Below are 25,998 nucleotides of genomic sequence, written 5' to 3' on the forward strand. Positions count from 1 at the left end.
CAAGTACTGTATGAGTCCAGGATGGGGTGGAGGGAGCTGACACATCTTTAGATGCATGAACACGTGCATGTCTGCCTGTATCTTATTCCTGTGTTGCTCAATTCCTCTAGGAGCAGTTTTCCACATTCAGGTAGTGTTCCTTGCAAATGCAAACTTCACACAGTGCTTTAATTGTTTCTTAATTGAACAATCCTTGGAACAAACTTTTGTTTACAAAAGCAAGCATTATAGCATAGCTGACTGTAGTTATTTCTCTTATGATCATATTTTCATCTGTTTGTTTTTAGTTGCTTGAGCACAGGTTCTGTTTTCTGGTCTACACTGTGAATTCCTTGAAGGTGAAATCACATTTCACTTTGTGTTCTAATTCCCTCATGTTTCTCTCCTCACGCAGTGCCTGACCCACAGGGAGCAGTAAAAGCATCATTCAAATGTTGTTAGTCTAAATTATATTTGACTGTCTTGTATGGAAGTTTAATTCTTTAGGGACTGGTCTCACACACTTATGTACATTTTCAGGTCCTTTTTCTGTTCAAAATTTAGTAAGTTCAGACTGAAGGATCAAGAAGACACACCTGTAGTGGTTACCCTTTGTGGCCTGTGCTCATCTTCCCTCTTTTCCTTAACTTTGGGAGACTTAGCCCTGTGCTAAGTCAGTGGCTTAGTCAATGGAGTCAGTGTCTTAACAGAGCAGACTATAGGGAGCCAAAGCCATCTAAGGAAACAATGGTCAACGCTGTTTTTCCAAGTCTTTCTCCAATCCCTCCCCCAGCATGGAAAACCTTCTAGGGCACTCTCCAGATCAGGGCCAGGCCCTTACTAGGATGGTAGATTTGCATGCAATTACACCCATGTACTAAAACCAGGAGAAGCACCTTTCCTTCCCCATTGGCTCAGCTGGAATCATTCCCCAACCTGGGCCAATGGGCAAAAGGAAATTCTAACTGAGAATTTAGAACATCAGTTGAACACAGTGGAAATGTTTGGCAGAGTCTCAAATTCTTTCTGCATGTATAAATTGTGTTAATAAAGCAGCAAAAGAAATGACCAAACAAGTTAAACACAGAAAAATATATTTTATTTTGTTCACATAATATTAGCATTTCTCACTTTTAAATTTTTAGTTTTGAAGTCTTACAAAGAATATGAATATCCATGTGTGTGTCATTGCCCTCTACTGGATAAACTGGGAACATTATTTCCCTAGTTCATACATCATAATAATATATCAAACAATAGCTTATGCATGGCTGGCATTTCATCTTTTATGATTCATAATGTTTTTCCACGTAGCATTTAATTTATCTTTTTAACAATACTGTGAAATAACTATGTTGTTGTTATTCCCATTTTAGAGATGAAAAATTGAGGCAAGGCAAATTGATTCATTCAATATACATTCTTAAAAGAAGCATATGCAAAGAATTATGCTAAGCAGTACAAAGCTGGATAAGACGATGTCTGTTCTCTGAGAGTTTATGAAGAATTACAGATAAGATGTACATGAGAATCACAATATTAAAGATAAAACTGTGCTATCTGAGTGAATGAAACTAAGACTTATTGCAGCAGGCAAAAGTATAGGTTAGTGTATCTTCACTATAATCTTCATTTTGGTATATATTATTATGCATTATATATTATGTTTTATAAATAAGAAAAACAAGGTTTCTTGCTTATAAATCATTTGTCCAATTCCCACAGAGAAAAATGATATGGAAACTGAGAAAGAGAGCTTTTGCCAATGGTGAAAATCAAAGAAGGCTTCATCCAGGGGATGATATCTGAGCCAGGGTTCTAAAGATGAACAGGAGCAGTAAGAGGTCAGAGGGAAGCTCTACTGGCATTAGCAAAGTGCTAACTGGCTGGATGGCAGATCATAATGTAGGGGGTGGATCTTAAGCTACAAGAAAATAATTATTATATTTTGAATACAGGAGATATGTCTTAAGGCAGTGTCAGGACTGGACTCTCTGGGTGGGTGAGGCTGTTCAATCTGGCCCACTGAGCAACAAGGACATGGCCTGCCACCCACCTCCTGGCTTGGCCCTGCCCAGGGAGGAGGCATGAAGGCTGCCTGCATGTGTGGTGAGGCCACCCAACCTGAGGCTTATGGATGTGGTCACAGGTCAATGGCAGCTGGTGGGGGAAGCGGGCACAGACCATGGCAGCCTGAGCTCCCAGGAGTCAGTAAGGATTGGCACATAACAAGGAAAAAATCCGAAAATCATTCACTTTCACATTAGAGGTTGCTGAACTGTGGCATCTCCTCTTTCCTTTAACAGTCTGGACCAACAGCCTAAAAAGCAGCATGTAAGAAAAGAAAATAAAACTGAAGACACTATAGCTAGTGAAACAGGGCTCTCTTTGTCCTTTGAAAGTGATGATACGCCTCATTGAGTAGAGCACGTGGATGATTTTTGCCGAGAGTTTTCCTTTTATGCCTGACAATTCTGCAAGCCTCCAGAGTAAACTCTTACCACCTTCCATGTCTTCTGCTCTGGCAGCCTCATAATGTCTCAGCATCAGAACAAATGGCAGGGACCACAGAGAGCTCCCAGCACCAGTGCCCTGCTGCCAGAGGATGGCAGGGGCTGTGGATGGGGATTAGAACAGGAAGAGAAGAGCTGGAAAGTTAAGTCAAATTGCAGACTGAGCATTCTGTTGGACAAAGGAAGCAAGGGGTTGGGAATATTCTCATTTTAAAACTTTACGGTAATTTTTTCAAGCCACTGATAAAAAGATACAGGAGGGAGAGAGGGAGAAAGAGAGAGAGAGAGAGAGAGAGAGAGAGAGAGAGAGAGAGAGAGAGAGAGAGTATATATATATATACCATAAATAGGCAAACATAAATACGAAAACCATTGAACCAATATAAACACATGGACTAGTGACCCTGAGTAATCATGACACTACTATAACTTTTCCTAAGGAAAAGGCTTGTCTATTGATTCACTCTTAACTCTCAAATAACACACTGCACATCTGCACATAGCAGTACATTCAGTTCTTTACTGCATGCGTATTTACTGAAGCCCTAATGCACTTGTCCATTTACTTACCAAGAGTCTATTAAATTTCTACAAGGTACCAGGAACAGTGCTAGGAGTGGAGAATACAAAGTTAAATAACCAAAGTCTCTTTCCCTAACTAGCTCACAGTGTTTGTCACGAAGGATGCTGCATGTATGGGATGTTTAACAAAAGTTAAATAGAGTTGCATAGATGTTGCCTTCTCTTCAGTGGATTTGGGACCTGGGAACACCAGTTGTACAGCTTTCCTGGTGTTACTAAAACAATACACAACCACAAGGCAGACTGTGTTTGTGGTTCTTTATTCTTCCTGTTGGAATCCCTCTCCAAGCTTTCAATTTGGGAGAAGGAATCATGCCACTGGCCAAAAACATTTTGGGCAGAGAAGTGAAGGATTTGTCTCTCTGACTGAGCCAAAAACTCTTTTTAACTGAAGCCCACCACCATTCACCATGTTTACAAACACTGCTCAGTACCTATGATCAGCCAAGCAGACTTGGCCACTGAAATGAGATTACTCTCTTGTTCAACCATTGACACACTGAGCTCCGAGGATCCCACATGATACATACCTGTTTGAACTGCATTATAGCTTTGTATCACTGGAAAAAGAAAGCTGAATCGCCAGACTGTGTTTATTTTGTAAAGTAGAAAAATAAATTTACTTGGAATATTTCTGTCCTTTTGGCATTCTTTACCAACAGTTTTGCCTTGTTTTCATGTAAGTAACTCCTCTTCCTTACTTGCCTTTTATCTTTATATTTATGCAAGATATCTAAATAAAGTTAGGTTCCAAGAAGATCACAAAATGATGATGTATTTTTACTGTTGTTTTAGCAATTTCCCAAAAGATATGGGTGTAAGAGAGTTGGGAAGTGATAGCAAAAGCCAGCCAATCCAGATTTCCCTCTTTTAAAATCCATTGACAGTTTCCAGAGTCTTTCACAGCATCAAACCTCAAACCAGGGCTGACTTCAAAATTGAATATTCAATTGTTACTTCCAAGATTTGAATTTTAAGCACCATTTGTAAAATGTCATAATAATGCACAGAAAAAGAGCTTAAAAAAAAAGCAAAAATTACCATTGACAGACACCATTGCTTCCTGTCCTAAGTGGCTATTTAATGTCACAAAGGGAAACCACTTCATATGAATGATCGCTCTTTTCAATCAAACCAGTTTAGATGTATGAAAACTGTATAGCTTTAGTTGGCTTCGAGTGTAACACTTTGCTGCTATCACTACAGATTGGTGCTGGTCCTGCCTGTGATAACTCCTGCCCTGAAGGACAAGGACCAGTGATCTAGAAGGAGGGAATCCAGGTTAAGGAGCAAGTCCTAGATCAAATACTGACAAGTGGCAGGTCAAATCTGGGATCAGTAACTGCTCGCCTCAGTTTCCTCATTTGCAAAATGGAATTGCTTCTATTTGCTCTGGGAATGAGCATGGATGTTCAGTAAGTTAGTGATCTGAAAGCAAGAAGAACCAGGTGTTGGCACAGGTGCACCAGGAGATGGTTTCCTTCATCTCCCTCTTTCCAAATAAGAACTGTCCCTTGTGCCCTGTGACCCTTGAGACTCCTCATATATAAACTTCATATTTAGCACATACTCAAGAAAGGTTTGCTAAATTGAGGTAGAATATGACTCATGAGGTACCACTTGTTATAACTGATATGGTAAATCAGCTTTATAATAAATCATCTTATTTAGTAATTGTTATTTGTCTTGTTCACATTAAAAATTCTATGCAACTTTTGGATACAGGGTTAGTATCATCCAGTGTTTGACTATCACCTCCCTCTCACAGTGCCTAGTACACAGTACAGGTTACATCTTAAAAGCTGTGAATAGTTGCTAATTAGTCAGTGATTAAAAGAAATTAACCTGACCTTCTTCTGGAGACACTGAAAGGTGTGTATGTGCACACCAATTATCACAGGCTTTTTATTTCTAGAAATCTCAATTCACCTTGAAACCTAGTGCTAACTCTGAGTTTACAGACATTCAGCAAGGATGATCAGATTTCACTTTAGGAAAAATCTATTTCAAGCTTGTGTGCCAAGAGCAAGTGTTCTTTCTTCTGCTACTAATAACTCAACAGGGACAGTAGGCAGTAACATTGCTCAGGTTCTTCATTCTTTACAAGTGAGAACAGTATTACCTTGTATAGGCAACTGCATTTTACTTACTTAGTGGAGATCTGATTACCTGAATCTTAAGCATTTTAACTTTGCACTATCCATTCCCACAGAGAGCTGGGCAAAACGAGAAGGGCCTGTGGAAATACACATCTAATGTTATAGTGCAGTTGTACTGGTAATTGCAACTTAACCAGTTTTACTGCAAGTTCTGGAGGGAAGCGAAATTACATGCAATAATATGATTTTTGAAGAAATAAATATGATGCATAATACAAGTTTTCTCTGATGAAGTAGCTAATATTAAGTACATATATGGAAATCTAATAAGCAAGATTTTATTCAGGATAATTTGTTCAACAGTCAATAACGAAGACACTGAGAAAGACCACTGACTGAGCATATACTATGTCTTTCCGTTTGAATTAAAATGCTGTCTTTCTCTTTAGTACAGCTCTCAAGGAAGGATTCATTGAAACTCTTTAAAACTTAAAGTCTTTATAGTGATGTGAATTCAGTTTTATCAATACTAGGAAATTCTCAAAGAATGATTTCATGATATTGATAAGCTGACTATGATTATTAAGATCAATATTTTATTTTCTTTTGCGTCCTTGGATATGGTAGTTTGATTATAAGATGTTAAAGAAACAATTATCATGATTTATGGCGCTGGTGTTGAATCATGCTGCAGACCTCCAGGATTTTGAAAGCACCTTCTGTGACCCTCAGAAAGAAAAATTAAAAGTTTTGCCATCCTGTTCATAGCTCAGTAATATTTATTGGATGGATGATATTAATCTTGAAGTCTTAGCCCTATTGTCACTTTTTTAGCTTTAAGGGAATAAAAATACAAAGACAAATCCAAGTACCAAATTAAATCTGACTCATTCCTATCAACCTCTCCCTCAGCCCTTAGTGTTGGGACAAATGGGCTTTTTAGAAGAAAGAAGAAAGTTTGCCTCCATTAAGAAATGATGGGCATGCCCTCAACTACTCTAATTTGCTATTAACAATTTGTTATGCAGCTCTCATCTCTGAATTTATCTAAACTCTTCCTGTGCCTATTTTTACTTTCAGCTCATATAAATAATTGGCATAATAAATCCCACATGTTACCTTATTTACAGTTAAGGATTTCCTCTCAAACTTCAGCAATGTTCCTCTAAATTTATAATCACAAGATAGGGGGAAAGACAATGTTTCTAATAATTATCCCCTCTTGATTTCTGTCGGTTTCAAATTGTAGCTTTGCAATATTTGAAATCTCTTGACATTGAAAACAACAGCAGCAACATTTTACAGAAACTTTACTTGAAAAGATAACTTTATCAAATGCTCAATTCAGCTATTGCTTATAAATTGATACTGGCAGCCAGACAAGGGGATGGAATATAGAATAAAATATAGCTCCTGTCATCCAGAAGCTCTCTATCGAGCCAGAGAGACAGAGTATAAACTGATAAGAGTAACACAAATACAACTGAGTTATGTATAACGTTATGGATAGCAACGCAATTTGGGAAGAAGTTGGTCCAGAGAGACAGAAATCAGTGGAAGCTCAGATTTGAGGAGACACTTAGTCTTGAAGAGAGAGGAAGCCTTGTCTAGAAGATAAATGGTGAAAAGTAATAAATATGGAGGTTAAGAACACAGAGTCTGCAGTCATACAGAGTTGCATTTGACTCATATTTCTATTCCATAGATGTGCAACCTTGAGAAAATTACTATCTTTACCTTTTAAAATTAAGGGTTCTCCTGAAGTATAATGAAAATAAAGAAGCTTCACTTATACTTGGAGGACCACACAATACACTGTTTGCTGTGCTGCGCTGTATGTGTCCCTTCAAAATGTACCCAATGAGGTCTTCTTAAGAGATGGGGCCTTTGGAGAGGTGATTAGGTGAGGAAGACTCTGCTTTCATGAATTAATTTGCACTCTTACAATATAAAAGGGGTTGAAAGGAGCTTCCCAGGGTCTCTTCTGCTCTTCTGCATTCTGTGGCTACAACAAGGCACCCTCACCAGGCACAAACTCTGCCAACACCTTGGCCTGGGACCACCATGCCCCCAGAACTGTAAGAAATAAATTTGTATGTTTATATATTAACCAGTGTAAGGTATTTTGTTACAGTAGAGAATGGACCGAGATGGTATAAAAACTTTTAACATAATGCCTGGCACACATAAACATTTATGAGTTAACCACCATCATCATCATAACCAACATCATTATGATTATCCAGATACTCTATAGATCCAACTTCTGGCTTCATAAAAAACCTTTAGCATAACATCAAGTTGTCTTTTTCCCTTTTATGGGATTAAGGAGATACTGGGAGAAAGACCCAGGGAGATGACCAACCATGTTAATTAATCTGAGGACCACCGAGTGTGTAAAATTCATATTTATAAACCAGCCCCCTTTACCTACTGAATCATAATTCCTGAGGATGAAATTCTAGAGTCTATATTTTGTATGATCCCTAGGGCAACTTTTATATACACCGGAGTATGAAAAATTCTCTTAGGTAGACTTAGCTACAGTGTATTCAAAACCCTCTCTTTACCAGAGATTTTCCCAAAGCCTTTTTTTTTTCTTTTACCTTAATCTCCTCACCATACTTTCTGTCTTTTAGCTAAAGAATTATATCCTAATCCTTCTGTATAGGTAAGTATTTCACAAGTGTCTTGGTGTTTTCTTAAACTAAGAGCTTTCAATCTTTCTAAGATAATAAGATAAAGATGTGCATAGTAACTAGCTACAGGTAAAAATCAAAGATGCTGACTTTCAATTTGAGGACTTGGGAGGAGAAATCAAGAGGCTAAAAAAGTCTGAGCTCAGTTTCAAAGGCCTGGGGTTCAAGTGTGTCTTCTCTCTTACTAGCTGTGGGGATGGAAGCCCACTCACTTTGTGTTTCAAGGCGTCAGCCTATAGTGTTCATACTTCAAGGATTGGAGCCAAAAGGATGTAAGACTCTTCGGCTTTATCATTTTAAGTCCATATGTAAGTTCATAATTCTTCCCTAGATCACATTGGGCTCTAAATATGATGGTTTTGTGCTTGAAGGAAAGTTTACTAGTGTACAGCTTAAGAGTTAATATCTGTGATTTAATATACGGTGTTATTTATAATGTTGAAAGAAAAACTTCAGAAAAATTAGATTTAACACTTTAATTGAGCAAAGAAATTTATGAATTGGGAAGCAGTTGGAATCAGAAGAGGTTCAGAGAGCTCCACCCAGCAGCAGCAGCAAGAGGCTTTTATAGACTGAACTCAATGTAGACAGATCTTCATACTGCTATAACTAGGAATGTGTGTTATGTGGACATGAAGTGATAAGTTGGCTTGTCATTGGTGAAATTGGGTTATTTGTGATTGACTGAACCCAGGCTACTTGTTACAAAATATATACCAGTATGCTCTGGGCATGGTGGCACTTGTTTATAATCCTAACACTCTCAGATGCTGAGGCAGGAGGATCACAAGTTTGAATCCAGCCTGGGCAATTTAATGAGACCGTTTCTCAAATGGAAACAATGAGAGAAAAAAAAAGAACCGGGGATGTAGCTTGATTTAAAAAATCACACTAAGCTAGAGTTCAGGTTTTTTCCTTACTAAGTTATGTGGTAGTTTGTTACAGGTTAATAGACTCCTACTTATCTAATAACATTAAATAATACCTAATAATGTACTTTTACATAATTTTTACATATTACTTTATAGTTTTTACATTTTCACATACTTTAAAAAAATCAAAACAATGTTTTAAAATGTGTTGTACAAGAATTGTTGTCTGTTTTTCAGATAAAGAAACAGAAGTTTAAGAAGTTAGATGATTCACCCCAAGCCACACTTGTAGAATAAGACAGAGATGGAACTTAATCTAGGACTCTTTCCTTCATGCCACATAACTACTCAAATTTGAATAAAGAAAACAATCTTATTGGGCATTAGGATGCTTAACAACTGTGAAGCCAGAGCTGCATCCCAAACTGCACCGCAATGAACCACAGTAACTGAGGTGCTAAATAGTGTCAAAGGCAATTGCAGCTCTGAGAAAGATAGATGCATCAGCTCAGGCTGTTGGTTTGTAAGATAATGAAAGGATCTTATATTTGTATGTAACATAGTTTTCAAAAGACACTCAAATTTATCACCCTTTGGAGCATTTTTAAAGTTTCAAATTGAGCCAATTGTTACAAGTAAGAAGCTGAAGGTCAGATGCCATAAACTAGTGGCAAGGTCAGATTAATCTATATTTTCTAAATCCTAGACTCTAGTTTCTTGCCACTAGAGTTTGCTCAAGAACTGATTGGACTTTCCATCTAAAAAGTTCTTATTGTTCATTGTGAAATTCCCTGACAAACTGAGACAATTTGGTTATCAAAGCACAGTGTTGCCTAAGTTTTGACACATATTATACAATCCTGAATTTACAACCAGGCAATCAATGGTTAAGCCAGTGGGTCTCTGGGATCACTAAGTGACCCATCTTGTTATCAAGATGAAACAGGAATGATAATGATAATTGTGTAACCAAGATCTTGATTATGATAGTAATCAAAACATTTGCCATAACAATGTCAATTATCATTAAATAGCATTTCCTTACTCACAGCATGGGAACCAAGCCAATAATATAATAAACCACCCACGAAGGAGTGAGGGGATGTTACATTTGTTCTGGAAAAGGACCACATAAAATAAACTGCAGAGAATTATTTATAAACTGATGTGATAATTTGTGTGTGTTTTATAAAAATTTGGTGGGTCCTTTAAATGCATTTCTGTTAATTCCAAAAGAAAAAGTGTCATGCACTCAAAGCCGTAAAACATAGCCATTTAAAAATACAGACCTCTCTGCTGCATAAATAGATTACAACTTCATAGAATTTTTATTATTGTTTTTTTCTTTAATAACAGTTACCAAATGCTTTAAAACTATCATTAGACTGGGAATGCATTTAAATTTTGTAGCTTCCCAATTCTACTGTCATGGAATTATTTTTTCCACCACTCAGGTCTTTTTATTCATGTCAATTTAAATTAAGTCAAATTAGTTCTCATTTCAATATTGACAAAGATTTTGTTTGACAGCAAGAGTGACCTCTGGTTTCTTCCCAAGGACATCTTAGCTGTAGAATGAGTCATAAGCCTTTTCGGAGAGGAAGGGTGAGACATTGAAAGTATTTCTATTGAAACTGAGGCAGAGAATAGAGGGAAAGGGCCTAACATTATGGCTCAATATATCTTTTAGACAAAAGAAAGGACTGTCTGGTTTAATGTTAGGGAAATTCTAGAATTTTTTCCTAATTTATTCCAAAGAATTTCCACAAGTGGAAACTTTGGAGAGAATGTCTAAAAAGTAGGTTATGGTAAGCATAGTATTTTACTCACATTGTAATGAACCATAAAAGTTTGTTTGAAAGGTGAGCAATGAAATGAGGGATAAAATGTTTATGAGAAGAGGAGAAGGTAGACACATTTTTAAAAGTTAAAGTGTCATAAACCTATTTATGTGTTGGATCTATACTCAAAACTAAAAGAAATCTCTAATCTAGCTTTCAGCCTGGCTACTGAATTTCAGTCTGGCTATCTTTTATAACTTTCAATGATATCTCTTTTCTGTGTTCTCAAACAACGCAATATTAAAGTGAAAAGAATGACTATTAACAAGTTGCATGCCCTCATTTTACAAATGACGGTGCATAGACCCAGATGTGTCAAGTATCTTGCATAGAGCTTAAAACTGGAAACTTTCAGAGGACCCCAAACAGCTTCTCCTCTCCCTATTTGGAGCCTTTTCATTGCTTCTTTCTTCTAATCTCATTTACAACACTTAAAAGGAGCTCCCCTCCACTATTTGGTGAGCTTGTACATGTAATCATGGCAGGTTGGTGAGTGTAGAAGAGAGGACCCATCCTCTGCTTCACAAGTTTGCTTCTTTTTAATGGAGCCCTGGTCACAGTCATTTCCAAGGCTCTAAATCTCTAACCTGCCTAGTTCTTGACTTGTACTAGTGCTCAAATCATTTCATTAGAGCTTGGAGCAAGGGGACCACTTTGTTGTGCAGGATTATTAGGAAGTAAACTCTGTACTCCCAAATAGGAAGCACATAAAGTTCAAGAAGCAAACTGTGTGAACAGATACAGAGCACGACTATAACATTCTAAAATTTATGTCTGAAAGAGACATAACAAAAGGGAGGTTTTTAAATGAATATTATTCTATGTATCTAGTCCACTGCTGTTTGCACAGTTTAGGGGCTCCGCTATGGAAGGTAATGATACTTTCAGTGTCTTGAGGCTTAAAGGCAGTTTGGAAATTATAATCACATCTAAATTGAAACAAGGAAAATTGCTACCCTGAAGAGTCATCCATCTCTTTGCAGATTTCTGTCGTGCTCATCTTCATGCTGTCACATGCCATGAATATATGATGTTCAGTTCCACCACACTGAGAGTAATAGACAAAAAGTTTATTCCAGACAACTCCTCACTGTTACTCAAAGTTAAATACTTTCACAGAAGATCCATTTGAAAGTGCTGAAATAAATATACAGAAAGTCCAAAGACATTTTCAGAGAGGAATGATGACTGTATTTAGAATAATAGGAAAGTATTTTTGGGTAACATATATGTCAACTTCAAAGTGGTGACTTTGAAGGATAGCATTTTTTGACATGAAGATACTGGTATTTTTGTAGAAGTCTCAAACTGTGGTTGCTACACAAAATAATTTTAAAATAGTATTTAAATATGACAGGTTTATTAACAGTTAGAAAACATGTCAACTTTCAATCTCATCAGGGTATGACAATTCTAGCAGGGACTAGTAATTAAAATTAAAAGATTGTGAGATCTTATTTTCAGTTGTTGCAATAATGCAATGGAAATTGAACTTTGATCTAAAATCAAGACACAGGCTTTCTCATTGGTCAAATATCTACCCTTGTCTGGATGCCAAAATTTTGAATGGCTGAGATAGATGTCTTTAATTAAAATACCACTCAAGTAGGTTAACTATTTCTTAATCAATAGTTTATTAATTTGATAGGCATTAAAGTTCAAGTACAGTATTTCTCAAAAGATGTGTGCAGAGACTCAAGAAAGACTTACTTTCTACTGTAGAGTTGTCCCATGCTCTGCAGAACATGTGGATTCTCTGGCCACATGCCAATAACCAAAAGAACTCAGGCATTAATGTGGCATACAGAAATGCCACACATATTTCCAAACAACCCTTGAGTGCAGGAGAGGGGATACTGCCTAAGATTGAAACCCTTATGTAACTCTTAAAAACTCACAGATAAAAGTAATAAAAATGTGTAAAGATCAAGTAGAGCTTAAAATTAGTTGTGTGGCCTAGAACAGATCTGTTTTTAAATTTGCACAGTGAGAATAATAAGGAACCTCATAAGATTATTGTTAATATAATTATAATTAATGTGATAATACATATAAAATTCCTAATGAATCACTTCATAAATAGTCAGCAAACAGTATATAACTAATTAAGTTCTATTGTGTCTTTCTCTTCTTAAGGTTAAATTGTCTTTCCACAGGAAAGCCTGCATTTGATTGCTAAGCAGCCTGGGCTGTGGGGCTGGAAGCTGGGGGCATGAAGGAAAGGGCCTCAGAAAGCCAGACAGCTGTGCAACTATCCCAGAAGCAAAATATCTTCTTCAGATCTCATTGAGACTCTCATTTGGTTGCCACTCTATGCATGGTTCACCCAAAATGTCCACTGAGGAATTTTTGTCTGTTGCACACTGGCTTCTGATCAGCCATAACCTTTAAGGAGTAGATATAACCCTCAGGTCTGGTCATTTCAAAAGTTCTTCATGAAAGAAAATGAAAAAAATAATCAGACTCCATAAGTCAATAGTCCTTTTCCTAAAACTCTGACTTCCAGATAACTACCAGAATGTCTTAGGTAGGCATCCTCTCAAATTTTCACCTTGGTCTATTACTTGTTGCTTTGGAGTATTGTAAATGCTGGGATCTGTTTACCAAGTCTTGAATTCTGTGTGTGTTTCTAAACAACAGAATCATATACTAGAAATCCTGGAAGCATTTTTGCTTTCAATGTCCTTTATTTTGAGCTAACTTATTAACCTGAAAGAGTTCCCCAGAGACACAAAAGAGTATCTAGTATGTGTGTCTGCCTGGCTCTTCATTGCCTCTTCAAATGTCCTCCCATAAAATAATCAGAATGGAATTCTCAGCCCTCAGTGAGTCCTTGGAAATGAGAAGTAGGCCAGAAAAGAGATGGATCACTATAGAATAAATTGTTTCCTAGATTCAATAAACATTTAAACATTTAATCCAGAATGAGACAAGGTTGTTCAACAGGTGCTTAGTTACAATTTATACGAGAAAGATGTTCTGTTGTTCTACTGCACAATAGGGTGACTATAGATAATGATAATGTATTGTATATTTTTTTAAAAAGCTAAAAGAATGAATTTCAAATGTTTCTGCCACAGAGAAAGGATAAATTTTTAAGAAAGCCGATACCCTGATTGAAAACTACAATACCCTGATTTCAAAAGTACAATAACACATATATTGAGACATCGCATGATGCATCATAAATATGTACAATTATTATATCAATTATAAAAGAAAGAGAGGGAGAAAGAAAAGGAGGGAGGAAAGGATAAAGAAGGGGAGAGAGAGAGAGAGAGAGAGAATAATGTTCGTTAGGTCAAGGCCATACGATGGACAAGTTAATGAAGTAAATAAATTAAGAGTAATAATAGTGACAGTAACTGTAATATTAATTTTATCAAACCAAAAGTTCCAGATAATGTTCTTATCGTATTGAGTGTTAGCTAATTTAACTCTGATAGTAATCCTTTCAAGGACTTAACATTATTGTTTCTATTTTATAAAGGATGAATTGAGCCCTGGGAAAATCAGTTATCAGGTCATACAATCAAGAAATGATGGACCTAGAATTTGAATCCAGACAATCTGGCTCAAGACTTTAGTCCAGAGAAAATTTTAACTTACTGCCCAGAGGAACAGTGAGGAAGGCCTTAAATAAAAGCTGTCCTGGATGTTATATCCCCAAGGATAAATAGGGTTCTCCAGGCAGGTAAACCAGGAAGTGGTATGCTAGGTAGAAGGACAGAATTGGAATAGGCTTAAAAGACGCAACAGTGTGTGTGCTAGAACATACTCAGATGAATAGTTTGAGGAGGGAGTGATTTAACAGTGTGAGTAGAGTTTAAAGAAATCAACAATATACAGTACCTCAGGCTACAGTGAGAGCAAGAAGTCATTGCTACCCTAATACCTCTGGATGAAGGAGCAAAGAATAACTGAATGGAAAGGGAAGTTGGGCAGGAACTTTTGATAGCAGATGCGGCCAACACACAGAGACCAAGCATGGCAGGAGTAGGGAATATACCCCAAATTCACTCTCTCCCCATCCACTGGGCTTGTATCTTTGCTGCTCATTGACTGAAATGAGTTGGAAGCCCTGAGAGCCAACAAATCCACAGATGCTGTCCTTGAGGGTCAGCCTCCGAGGGTGCAGAGAAGGGTGGGAATTGTGGCCAGTGGATCAGGACAAATCACAAGGCAAATACTTTATGGAAGAGTTTTGGCATGTTTCTGAATGATTTCGGAGAAACTTGGAGTAACTTCCAAGGTCAAGTGCCCTGACTGTCAGTAGAATACCCAGCTCTTTGCCTGGAAACAAGATGATAAAGCCATGGTTATATTTGATGGGAATCTGTTCCCAGATGTTTCTGAAATCTGACTCCACACAAATACAGTAGTAACTTAATACTAGTTCACATTGAATAGGTTCAAAAGCAACTTTTTCAATTGCCCCTAATTTAATTAATATTCTCATAATTAGCCAGGAGACTTCCTGAGTGAAGATGAGATATATGGATACATTTTGCTATTAGTGAATTATCTCAGCACAGAAACAGGCCTATGTTTCTTTCAGGCAGAAAAATAAAATAAGTTATTTTCATCTGCTTCTAATTCAAAAGTAGACAGAGTGAATTTGATTCAGCATTATAAAAAAATCACCTTTGGCTGAGATCATGCATGGAAAAATTCAACCCCAAAGGACAGAATTTTGGAACATAATATGGAACTAAAGAAGTGGGTTGGATAAAAAGGAAGGAAGAATATTTCATTTGAAATCTATAAGTAACATGAGCTTACCTATTCATGTTCAGGTTTGCAAATAATCTAAGAGGAGGATTACAATGTTACCACCAAAGAAGATGGAATACCTACCTTTATGGAGAAGCTGAAAAGGGTTTAGAAAATTGAACTACTGAATGATTATAATAAATAGCATTTGTATTTATCCAGAAACTCTAACAAACATGTTTATTTAATACTTTCTCTATAAAATTAGTTTATTATTAGCTTCACTTTACATACAAAGAAACTAAATTTTATAAATATTAAATGAATTTTCCAAGGTTTTATATCTAATAAATGACATTGTTGAGTTAGGCTCAGATCTTTCTGATTCAACAAAACAGAATGTTTGCACTAAAAAATAAATTTTAAAATGAGGGAGAGTAAATAATAGGATAATGCCACAATAAGCATACTTGTCTCCAAGAACTTGAATTAATTAATTAGAATATAGAATCAACATCACACATCACCTCTGTGAGTATATAGTGACTCTCTTCCTTATGTTTCTTAACTTCATACATTTCCTGACTCAAGCTACGCACCACTTCTAGAGTAAAGAATGTTAAGGGAACCAAACCAAAGCCAAAAGCACAGAATATGTTTTTATGGGGGATATATGAGAAGCCTTGATTAGCCTGAGGCTGACTTGACCCCAGAAATGTTTCGAAGAAAAGTGCCTCTGGAACTCAGTAGTGGGACCTGTACTTGTCCTGAAAGCTGATAAGGTTAGGAGCATTTCCTGGTGCAGCTCTCCTTGAAAATTATAGGTCATCAACGGACACAGGCTAAAGTATGTATTAGCCTGCCTAGATTTGAGGTTATTCAATTAATACAGGTAAATATATATATATTAAATCAATTAGATTTTCAGTCTAAGCCATCTGTTGAGGTTAGTGTATCTACATGATTTATTAAATCTATTTATAACTTATTCATCTTGTCTAAAATAGGGAATTCATATGTCTGCAGTTCTGAAATAAGTAAATAAGTCTTCGGCATACTGAAAGTCCTCAAAAGATGATTAGTAATTGAGTTATTGATTGCACAAGGTAAATGTTTCCCCAATCTATACTCTGGTGGCTAATTGACTTTGATCAGCTCTCTGTTCAGTTTTTTTTTTAACATTTATAAATTGAAATACACACTAATTTAGAAAGGCTTTCTGTGTCAATGAAGCTATAGGCTAGGTCTGTTCCTGCCTTCTCCTTCTTTGCTGTGGTACATACACAAACCTTTTGGTCACAGGACATGGGATCAAGGCAGCAGAGATGTGCTGTCACTCAAGTGACAGAGAGAAGACCTGGGAGGGAAAATGGATGGTGCACAAAAGTTCTACCCTCACAAGGAACACTGGCCATAGAGAAAGGGAGCTTCTTCTCCCTCCTTTTCCTAGCAGGCCATACTCCTAGCATCTTCCTAAGTGCCAAGATTGAAACAAAGTCCTTCTGCCTTTCTAGGGAGGACTAGGCACTTGGAAATTGGAAGGACTATATGGCCTTGACACTGGACCACTGGTCTGCTTTGGAGCTGCCTCGTGAATCTACTGAATTCTTCCCTTTGATAATTTGCAAAAGTAGAAACATTCTCTCCAGAAGAATCCTCACTAAAGCTCACATTATGTCACTTGGGGAAGATGAATCTGTGTTTGTTGAGTAAATAGGAGCTGCTTTTCAGGCTAACACACAGTGTCTCATGCCCAGAAGCTTGGAATTGCTTGGAATCCTTAGTTGGGGTTTGAGGGCTGTCTTAAAGGAAGAGAAGAAAGACCCTGAGTGAGCTGAGCCTAGGATAGCACAGAGCCTTCTGGGAGAGTGATGAAGACAGTGTTCTTTATCTACCCGTGTAGACAAGGAGTGGGGAGTCAGGGTTTACCATTGTTGAGTAAAGAAATAGAAAGGGGATAGATGAATAAAAGAGTCAGCAATGTGATCAGATAGAACCCACCAAAAAACTGAATCTCTTTTCCCATTTCTCAGTTTTACTTCTGTCTAGCCCAGTCTGTAAAGGTAGCATGGCTTCTGGGATGATTCATGACTACAGGTGTGTTTCACTAATGTTCACTAGTTAAAGAAGCTTAGGTGCTAGCATAGCATTACCAATTGTTAGAAAAAAATGAAGAATCACTTTATGAGAGTTTAAATAACAGAATGTAGAAAAATACAATGAAAAAAATTTAAAAAATGAAAGCAGAATTTTTTTAAAAAAAGAACTGAAATCTAAAGCACTTATAAGGTATTACTTTTTAAAGTTTTAAGGTGGACAATTTAAGAAAGATTTACTTTGTCTCTTAACTTACCATAGTGGGTCTAAATAATAAATAACTTGACCAATCAATGAAATACGTTTTCTGTTAGGTTCATGATTTTTTTGTTAAGTTGGTAGAAAAACTGCTTCATCAATGAAATCTGATAACCACTTCCATCTTCCATATTGTAATCTGTTCCTTATTTCAGAGTGAGTATATTATCAAATATGGAATCAATGGTCCTTAATATATAATTAGAATGGTAAGGATTTGACCCAGCTCATCTTATTTTCAATCTGTTGGATCCTGAGATAAGCAAGTATCAAAGAAAAAAAGGTAAGTGACTAAGAAAAAAAATTAAGATGGTAACTAAGGAAAAAGAAAGCAAGTATCTAAGGAAGGGTGAGCTTGATGGAGTAATGAGCTAGAAGTTAAAAAAGTTGTAAAATGCCCAGCATACATGCTCTGTTAGTGTGGAACATATGGTTAGGAATGTGTTTATGTGTGCTTGTGTTGACATAACTTTTTGGGGGGACTTCAGCTCCTCAATTAAATAGTATGATTTGAGTAAGGAGATTGTTCTTTTAATTAGTTAAACTCATTGGACTTGAATATAATATTTAATGATGCAATTTATCATGATGCTATCTTTAAATTGTGACATATTACTTGTTATCTATGTGTACTTAAGGGATGGATGAATTCCTCACATCTGGGCAGCTCTGCTCTTGAGGGCTTGGCCACTTGTCATATGTGGCAGCACCCAGCCAGTTGGACCAATACATAGAGAGTATTGAGAGTCTATGGGATACTCACCAGGTCCATATATTAATGCTGTATGGCTAACACCTGCAGATGAGACCTTCGTTCCTCCTCTGATGGAAAAGAAAAAAATTAATATCCTGGGATCTATATAGCTGCATATATACATATGTATATATTTCTTCTCTAGAAACAAAACAAATACCCTTCACTGTCATCCACAGTGTACTTTCTAGCTCAAAAAGGCAAGTAGTGGTAATTCTTACTGTTTTCCATGGGAGTAGTGACCCTTCTCCAACCATCCTATTGGATCTTGGTAGTTGGATAGTGACATTAAAGCTTGTGTGTGTCCTGCACTTGCCTTGTTAAATGTGTGTAGACTGCTTGCAAATTCATCTCTGATCTAGGCAGTTGATGTCCATAATGCAAAAGCATATTTTTCAATTTATTACACTGCAGAAATTTACCAGTTGCTTTAGGAGATTAAAGGTGACAACAAGTTGGTGGTATATTGCAGCTAGCATTTGGAATAATAAAATTTAGTTCCTGGTATTTTTTACTAATTTATTTGGGAAGACTCTTAACTTATCCAGAAGTGCGGACTCATTGATATTCCTTTTTCAAGGACATGAGAATGATAATTAGTGAATTTGTTTTCTTAGCTCTGAAGCCTTGTGAGACAATGAAAGCTATTCTAAAATGTCCTCATATAGTAATATTGTGTCCTTTAATGTGTCACATGTCAGTCAAGGTTTCCACATTACTGAGGTTTTCATCTATCTCAAAAGAAAGATATTTTTTATCATTGATTTTCATCTATCTCAAAAGAAAGATATTTTTATCATTGATTTTCCTGTTATTTATCTTTCTTCATTTTTCTGGAACCATCCAGTTTTTAATTATAATTTTAACAATTTTATTCTATGTATGTATGTATGTATATATGTATTATGTACTGGGGTTTGAACCTAGAGCCTTAACACTGAACTACATTCCCAACCGTTTTTAAATTTTTTCCATTGAGACAAGATCTCTGTAAGTCACTAAATTGCTCTGGCTGAGCTTAGACTTATTATCTTCCTGCCTCAGTCTTTCAGAATGTTAGGATTACAAGTGTTCAACACCACACCAAGTCTAATAACAGTTTAATATTTTATGTTCTGTACTCTAGCTATGCATGTCTATGATGGATCCATCTCAAGATAGTCCAGTGCCAACATATCATAAGTACTCAGTAAAGATATTTTGAGGACATATTGGAAAGAGAAGGATGAGAACATATGTCTCTGACTCCCATATCCTTCTACTCTTCTCTGTGGCAGAAGCCATCACTAAGAAAGATAGAATCATAGATACTCAGATCTGAAGGGCAGATCTGAGTATCTGGGTTCTAAAAAAAAGTAAATTCAGGTAGTAGTTCTGCATGGGGAGGAGCCAGGATACCAAATGTAGAGGGAAGGTCTTCTTTGTCTCTGAGAACCAAGAGGAAGCGTAGAACTCTGTACTTTCCAGAGTGGTAAGTTCACAAGATTCCTTCTAGTGAATGTGCACTGGACAGTTTTCTACCATCCTGGGAAAACTTGCCTGTCTTGCTGATCTTGGAAGTCATGGAGGGCAGCTATGTATGTGGACTAAGCTGTTTCCAGAGGTTAGGAAAGAACTGTCATAGTTTTCTCACAGGTCCAAAGGCAGAATGCCTCAGCAGAGGGTTAATTATTTGCCAATTTGTTCTTCAATGGTCCCTAAAAATAGAGTGTGCTGGGTCGGGGATTTAGCTCAGTGGTTTCACCGCCTGCTGTGCAAGCGCAAGGACCGGAGTTCTATCCCTGGTACCAAAAAACGAAACAAAACAAAACAAAAAAAATAGAGTGTGTTGTCTTTCCCAGTTTCTTGGTTTTCCTTGTTCAAAGCCCATTATTGTTTATCTGGATTTCCCAAGGCAGAGATACCATAATGAAGCAAAGACAAGTTATAACTCAAGGGCATTAGCAAACTGAACAGAAAGGTCTAATCTGATTGTCAGAAACAAGCAGCAGCCTCCATTGAAGTAGTAAGAATGAAAATGTCAATACAGAAATTTCATCTAAAGTAGTAGAGCTCTCAAGTGAGTAAAAGAGGAATGTATACATAAATGTCTTGAATTTGGAAACATAGCCATAACTTTTTTTGGGGGGAGGGGTACCGGGGATTGAACTCCGGACCCTGTGCTTGTGAGGCAGGCAGCAGAACCACTGAGCTAACTTCCCAGCCCAAATCATATTAAAGTCACTTTTTTTTTTTGTACCAGGGATCAAACTCAGGACCTTATGCTTGCACAGCAGGCATTAGAACCACTGAGCTAGATCCCCGGCCAGAGGCATGACTTTTAAAGACTCATAACTTCTAAAATGATAGGCCTTGTTGAATATAGGAATGGTAGACTATAAGTTCAATGGAGAAATAGTTCATACCTCAATAGTCAAAGATATAGAAATCATAAGGGAAGGTGAGAGGCTGAGAGGATCAGTTTGAGACTTGGATGCAAACACTAAGAGTTCCAGACAGAGGAAAGAAACAGAGAGGGGGAGTGTAATAATGTTGATGATAGAAGAAAATTTCCCAGATTCAAGAAGGCCTTGAAACAGGTTGACTAAGCCAATTTAGTCTCACGTAGAATTAATATAAGACACACATCCAGAATATTGTTGAATATAAAACAAAAAGAATGGGTCAAAAGCATCAACCTAGTAAGAATTAGACACTTCCAAAGAAAGAGATCAGACTACCATTAGAGTTCTCAACTAATATTTTGGAGATTTGAAATAACAATGACTACTTAGAAGAAATGGAAAGCAATGCAAACAAGATGTCATTTATCCGAGGAAACACTCAAGAAAGTATTTTAAATAGTCATCAAGTGATTAACAGCAGCAAGGAAAAAAATAAAGAAATGCAAAAATATCATGAATAACAAATCATGTAATACACAAGTTCATAAAAATGAATGAGAAATGTCAAAACAAATTTGTAATGCACTTGTCGGATAATTAGTTTTGAAACAGAAGTCCCTTCTGTTATGGGAGAAAATAAAACTAGTAGCTTGGAACTCAAGGTTATTGCAACAAAATCTAAGAGATAGGGGTAAGAATGGGGCATAAGGCAATGACATCAGAAGTTACATTTCATAGTGCTGAGCTGTAGTGAAATGAGGAAGAGTGAGAAGCCTGCTTCTCATATTAAATGTAATAGTAGAGGAATAAAGGTTTAATTATAATAGTAAAGGGGAGTAATAACTTGCTGCATTGGTAAACATACTGAAACTTCCCAATTATGAACAGGGAGAAAAGGAATGTATAGAAACTCGATTAAACCAGAAAAAATAGGAAAGCAGGGAAAAAGAGAACAGAATAATGGAAGAAGTAAAGTCACTCATGTAGTTATCCTCTACATGCAAATGGAATGAAGTCCTCTACCTTTATCCAGGAGGCATGAATGGTGGTAATTAATATTGAAATTGAGCAAGTTACATACCAAAAAGACATACATTTTTGTAAGTGAATGAATTTCTATGTGCCATTTCTCAAACTTATCTCCTCAGATTAATTAGTCTGTTATGCTATACAACCCTTTTGTTGAGTGTAGCTAAATAAAGCTACTGGGTGCTAACCCAATAGTAAGTGGCCCTGTGTCAGTCCTGTGATGTGTACTTTGCTCTCCATGAGCCAACTCACAAGCAGGCTGTGGTTTCTTAGTCAGAGGGATCACACATAGATTTGGTGTTAGGCAGGATGAGACTGTGATTCTCTCTTCCTTTCACTCGCTGTGTAGTTTTTGAGAAGTTATTACATTTCAGCAAGATTTAGTTTCCTCAAACTGAATGCAAAGGTGTACCATAGACAGTAGTTGTAGAGACTGTGTTTATTGATGAATGTTGAATTCTTTGGAAAATTCTGGCACAGAGCAGACACAAAGTACATATCAGCTTTTTCTTCTTTTTCTGGTCTTCAACATTCACCCAGTACATATTCTCAAACGAAATTCACAAGTGAGGTTAGCCACATAATTCCAGTTTGTCACAGCCAGGAACAGCATGGGAAGACAGAAAAGCACTAGTGCACTGGAGATTTTCACACACATTTTTTATGGCTTCTGTGATGCCAAGTGATACCAAAATGTGCACGTGTGTAAGCAGCATATTTCATGCCAATTTAATGTATCCAAAGACAAATTTTCTAATTCAGCCATCTCATTTCAAACCTGCTTTCCTGTTCATCTGAACATAGTCTGCCTGGTGGTCAGCTGTACTTTAAGTGCAGGTGTGATAATAATTTGTATCTCACAGTTATGATATTGCCTAGATTCAATTAATTATTAAGATAATTGAATAAAATTCATCCTTCTCCCTTCACAACCTTCACTCTCTTGCTGAGACTTTTTTTTTTTTTGCTGAAATTCTTTTATTGGTACATTTCAGGTATACAATACATTTACTATTATCATTGGGTATTTGTACCTGTACATGATGTATCTTGGTTTTTACTTTTTTCCCATGACCTGTGTGCCTGTGCCCCCTCCACCATTCCCTATTTACATAGACTTTGTTTCCATTTTTTCTTTTCTCATAATTTTTCCTTTTCCTTCTTTCCTTTCCCCTGACCCTCTCTCTTGCCCTACTCCTTTGGACATTTTCTTCCTATTTCAAATTATCAATTATTCATTTTAATCATTTTAATCATTATACTTTCAGTTTCTCACACTAGAGAAACTATTCGGTATTTACACGTGTGTCCTATTTATTTCATTTAAGAGTATGTCCTCAATATGCATCCATTTAGCTATAAATATCTCCAGTTTCTCATTCTTTATGGCTGAGTATTACTCCATTTTATTAAAAAGCCACATCTTCTTTATCCAGTCTCCAGTTGATGGGCACTTGGACTGTTTCCAAGCTTTAGCTATTACAAACTGTGCCGCTATAAACATGGGTGCACATATATTGCTGTGGTATGATTCTTTTAATTCTTTGGGGAAGATACCCAGCAGGGGAATAGCTGGGTCAAATGGGACCTCTAGTCCTAATTCTTTGAGATATTTCCATACTGATTTCCACAGTGGTTGCACCAGTCTGCATTCCCACCAAAAATGGAGAAGGGTTCCTTTCTCCCCATACTCCTGCCAGCATTTGTTATTGGTTGATTTCTTGATAGCAGTCATTCTTTCTGGGGTGATGTGAAATCTCAGTGTTGTTTTCATCTGCATCTCTCAAATGACCAGTGATGTTGAACATTTTTTCAAATATTTATTTACTGCTTTTACTTCTTTGTTTGACAAATGTCTGTTCATTTCAGATGCCCATTTTTGATTTGAGTCTTTGAATTTGAGGGCTCTGATTTTTTTTTGAGTTCTTTATATATTTTAGATAGTAGTCCTTTATCATCTGAGGTACAGCTGCTAAAAATTTTTTCCCACATTGTAGGTTGTCTCTTAGCTCTGTTGGTGGTTTCTCTTGCAGTGCAGAAGCATTTTAATAAGATGAGATCCCAGCTGTTGATTCTTTGTGCTTGTTACCCTGCTACTGAGGTTTTGTTCATAAAGTCTTTTCCTATGCCAATGTCTTCAAGAGTTCTACCTAACTTATCCTAAAGCAAGTTTAGTGTTTCTGTTTTAATATTTAGGTCTTTAATCCACTTCCATCTTAGTTTAGTGCATGGTGATAGATATGGGTCCAGTTTTGATCTTTGGCAGGTTGAAATCCAGTTTTTCCACCACCATTTATCAAATAGGCGACCTTTCCTCCAATGAGGGTGGTTGGCCCCTTTGTGAAAGATGAGGTGTCTGAGTATGTCTGGAGTTGTTTCTGCATCTTCTAGTCTATTCCTCTGATATTTGGGTCGTTTTTTTTGCCAGTACCATGCTGTTTTTATCACAGTAGCTTTGCAGAATAATTTCAAGTTGGGGATTGTGGTACCCCCTCCCATGTCTCTGTTGTTTAGAATTGCTTTTGCTATTCTAGGTCTCTTAGGGTTCCAAATGAATTTTTGGATTGTTTTCTCTAGTTCTGTGAAGTATATTGTTGGAATTTCAATTGGGATTGCATTAAATCTATATAGTAGTTTTGGAAGCATGGGCATTTTCACTTTATAGGTTCTTCCTACCCAGGAACAAGGGATGTCTTTCCATTTTCTTATATCCTCTTTGATCTCATTTTTCAGAGTGCTGCAGTTTTCAGTGTAGAGGTCTTTTGCTTCCTTTGTTAAATTGATTCCTAAACATTTTGTTTTTTGGATGCTATTGTAAAAGGAATTGTTTCCCTAATTTCTCTCTCAATGAGCCTGTTATTTGTGTATATGAAGGCTATTGTTTTTGAGTGTTGACTTTGTATACAGCTACTCTACTGAATCTGTCAATTAAGTATAGATGTCTTTTGGTGGAGTTTTTTGGGTCTTCTATGTAAAGTATTATATCATTAGCAAATAATGACAGTTTGACTTCTTCCTTTCCTATCTTTATTCCTTTTATTTCCTTCTCTTTTCTAATTGCTGTGGCTAATGTTTCCAGAACTATGTTGAACAGGAGTGGTGATAGTGGGCATCCTTGTCTTGTTCCTAATTTTAGCATGAAAGTTTTCACTTTTTGACCATTTAGTATGATGTTTGCTGCTGGTTTTTCATAGATAGGCATAATGAAGTTGAGATAAAGACCTTCTATTCCAATTTTTTGTAGGTTTTTTTTTATCATGAATGGGTGTTGGATTCTGTCAAATGCTTTTTGTGCATCTATTGAGATGATCATATGGTTTTTGTCCTTGGCTCTTTTAATATAGTGTATTACATTTATTGATTTATATATGTTGATCCATCCTTGCATCCCTGGGATAAATCCGACTTGATCAGGGTGTATGATCTTCTTGATGACCCTCTGTATTCTGTTTGCCAGTATCTTGTTGAGGATTTTTGCATCTATGTTCATTTGGGAGATTGGCCTGTAGTTCTCTTTTTGGGTTGGGTCTTTCCTTGGTTTTGCAATCAAAGTAACACTTGTGTTGAGGAATGAATTTGGAAGTATTGCTTCCCTTTAAATTTCCATTATGAGTTTAAAGAGTAATGGTGATAGTTCTTCTTTAAATGTCTTGCAGAATTCAGCAGTGAAGCCATCTGGACCTGGGCTTTTCTTTGCTGGTAAAATTTTTTATTACATTTTCAATTTCACTCATTGTAATTGGAGTGTTTAGAATTTCTATGTCTTCATTTAACTTTGGCAATTTGTATGTATCTAGGAATCTGTCCATTTCCTCTGTATTTTCCATTTTATTAGAGTACAAAGTTGGTATTGATGATCCTCTAGATTTCTGCTGGGTCTGTTGTGACTTCACCTTTTTCATTCTGAATTGCATGAATTTGAGCCTTTTCTTTCCTTTTTTTGATAAAGTTAGCTAAAGTTTTATTGATTTTATTTATTCTTTCAAAAAACCAACTCTTTGATGCCTTCGTTTTTTTTGTATCATTCTCGTAGTCTCCATTGCATTGATTTCTGCTCTGATCTTTTTAATTTCCTCCCATGTAGAAGCTTTGGGTTTGTTATGCTCTTCTTTTTCTCGGAGCTTGAGGTTCTGCATTAGTTTATTTATCTGAGTTCTCTCTGTTTTCCTAATATGGGC

The sequence above is a fragment of the Heterocephalus glaber genome, unplaced genomic scaffold (assembly GCF_053883595.1).
Source record: "Heterocephalus glaber isolate CG9 unplaced genomic scaffold, H.glaber_assembly_v1.0 deba00001523, whole genome shotgun sequence".
In the NCBI taxonomy this organism is placed as follows: Eukaryota; Metazoa; Chordata; class Mammalia; order Rodentia; family Bathyergidae; genus Heterocephalus; species Heterocephalus glaber.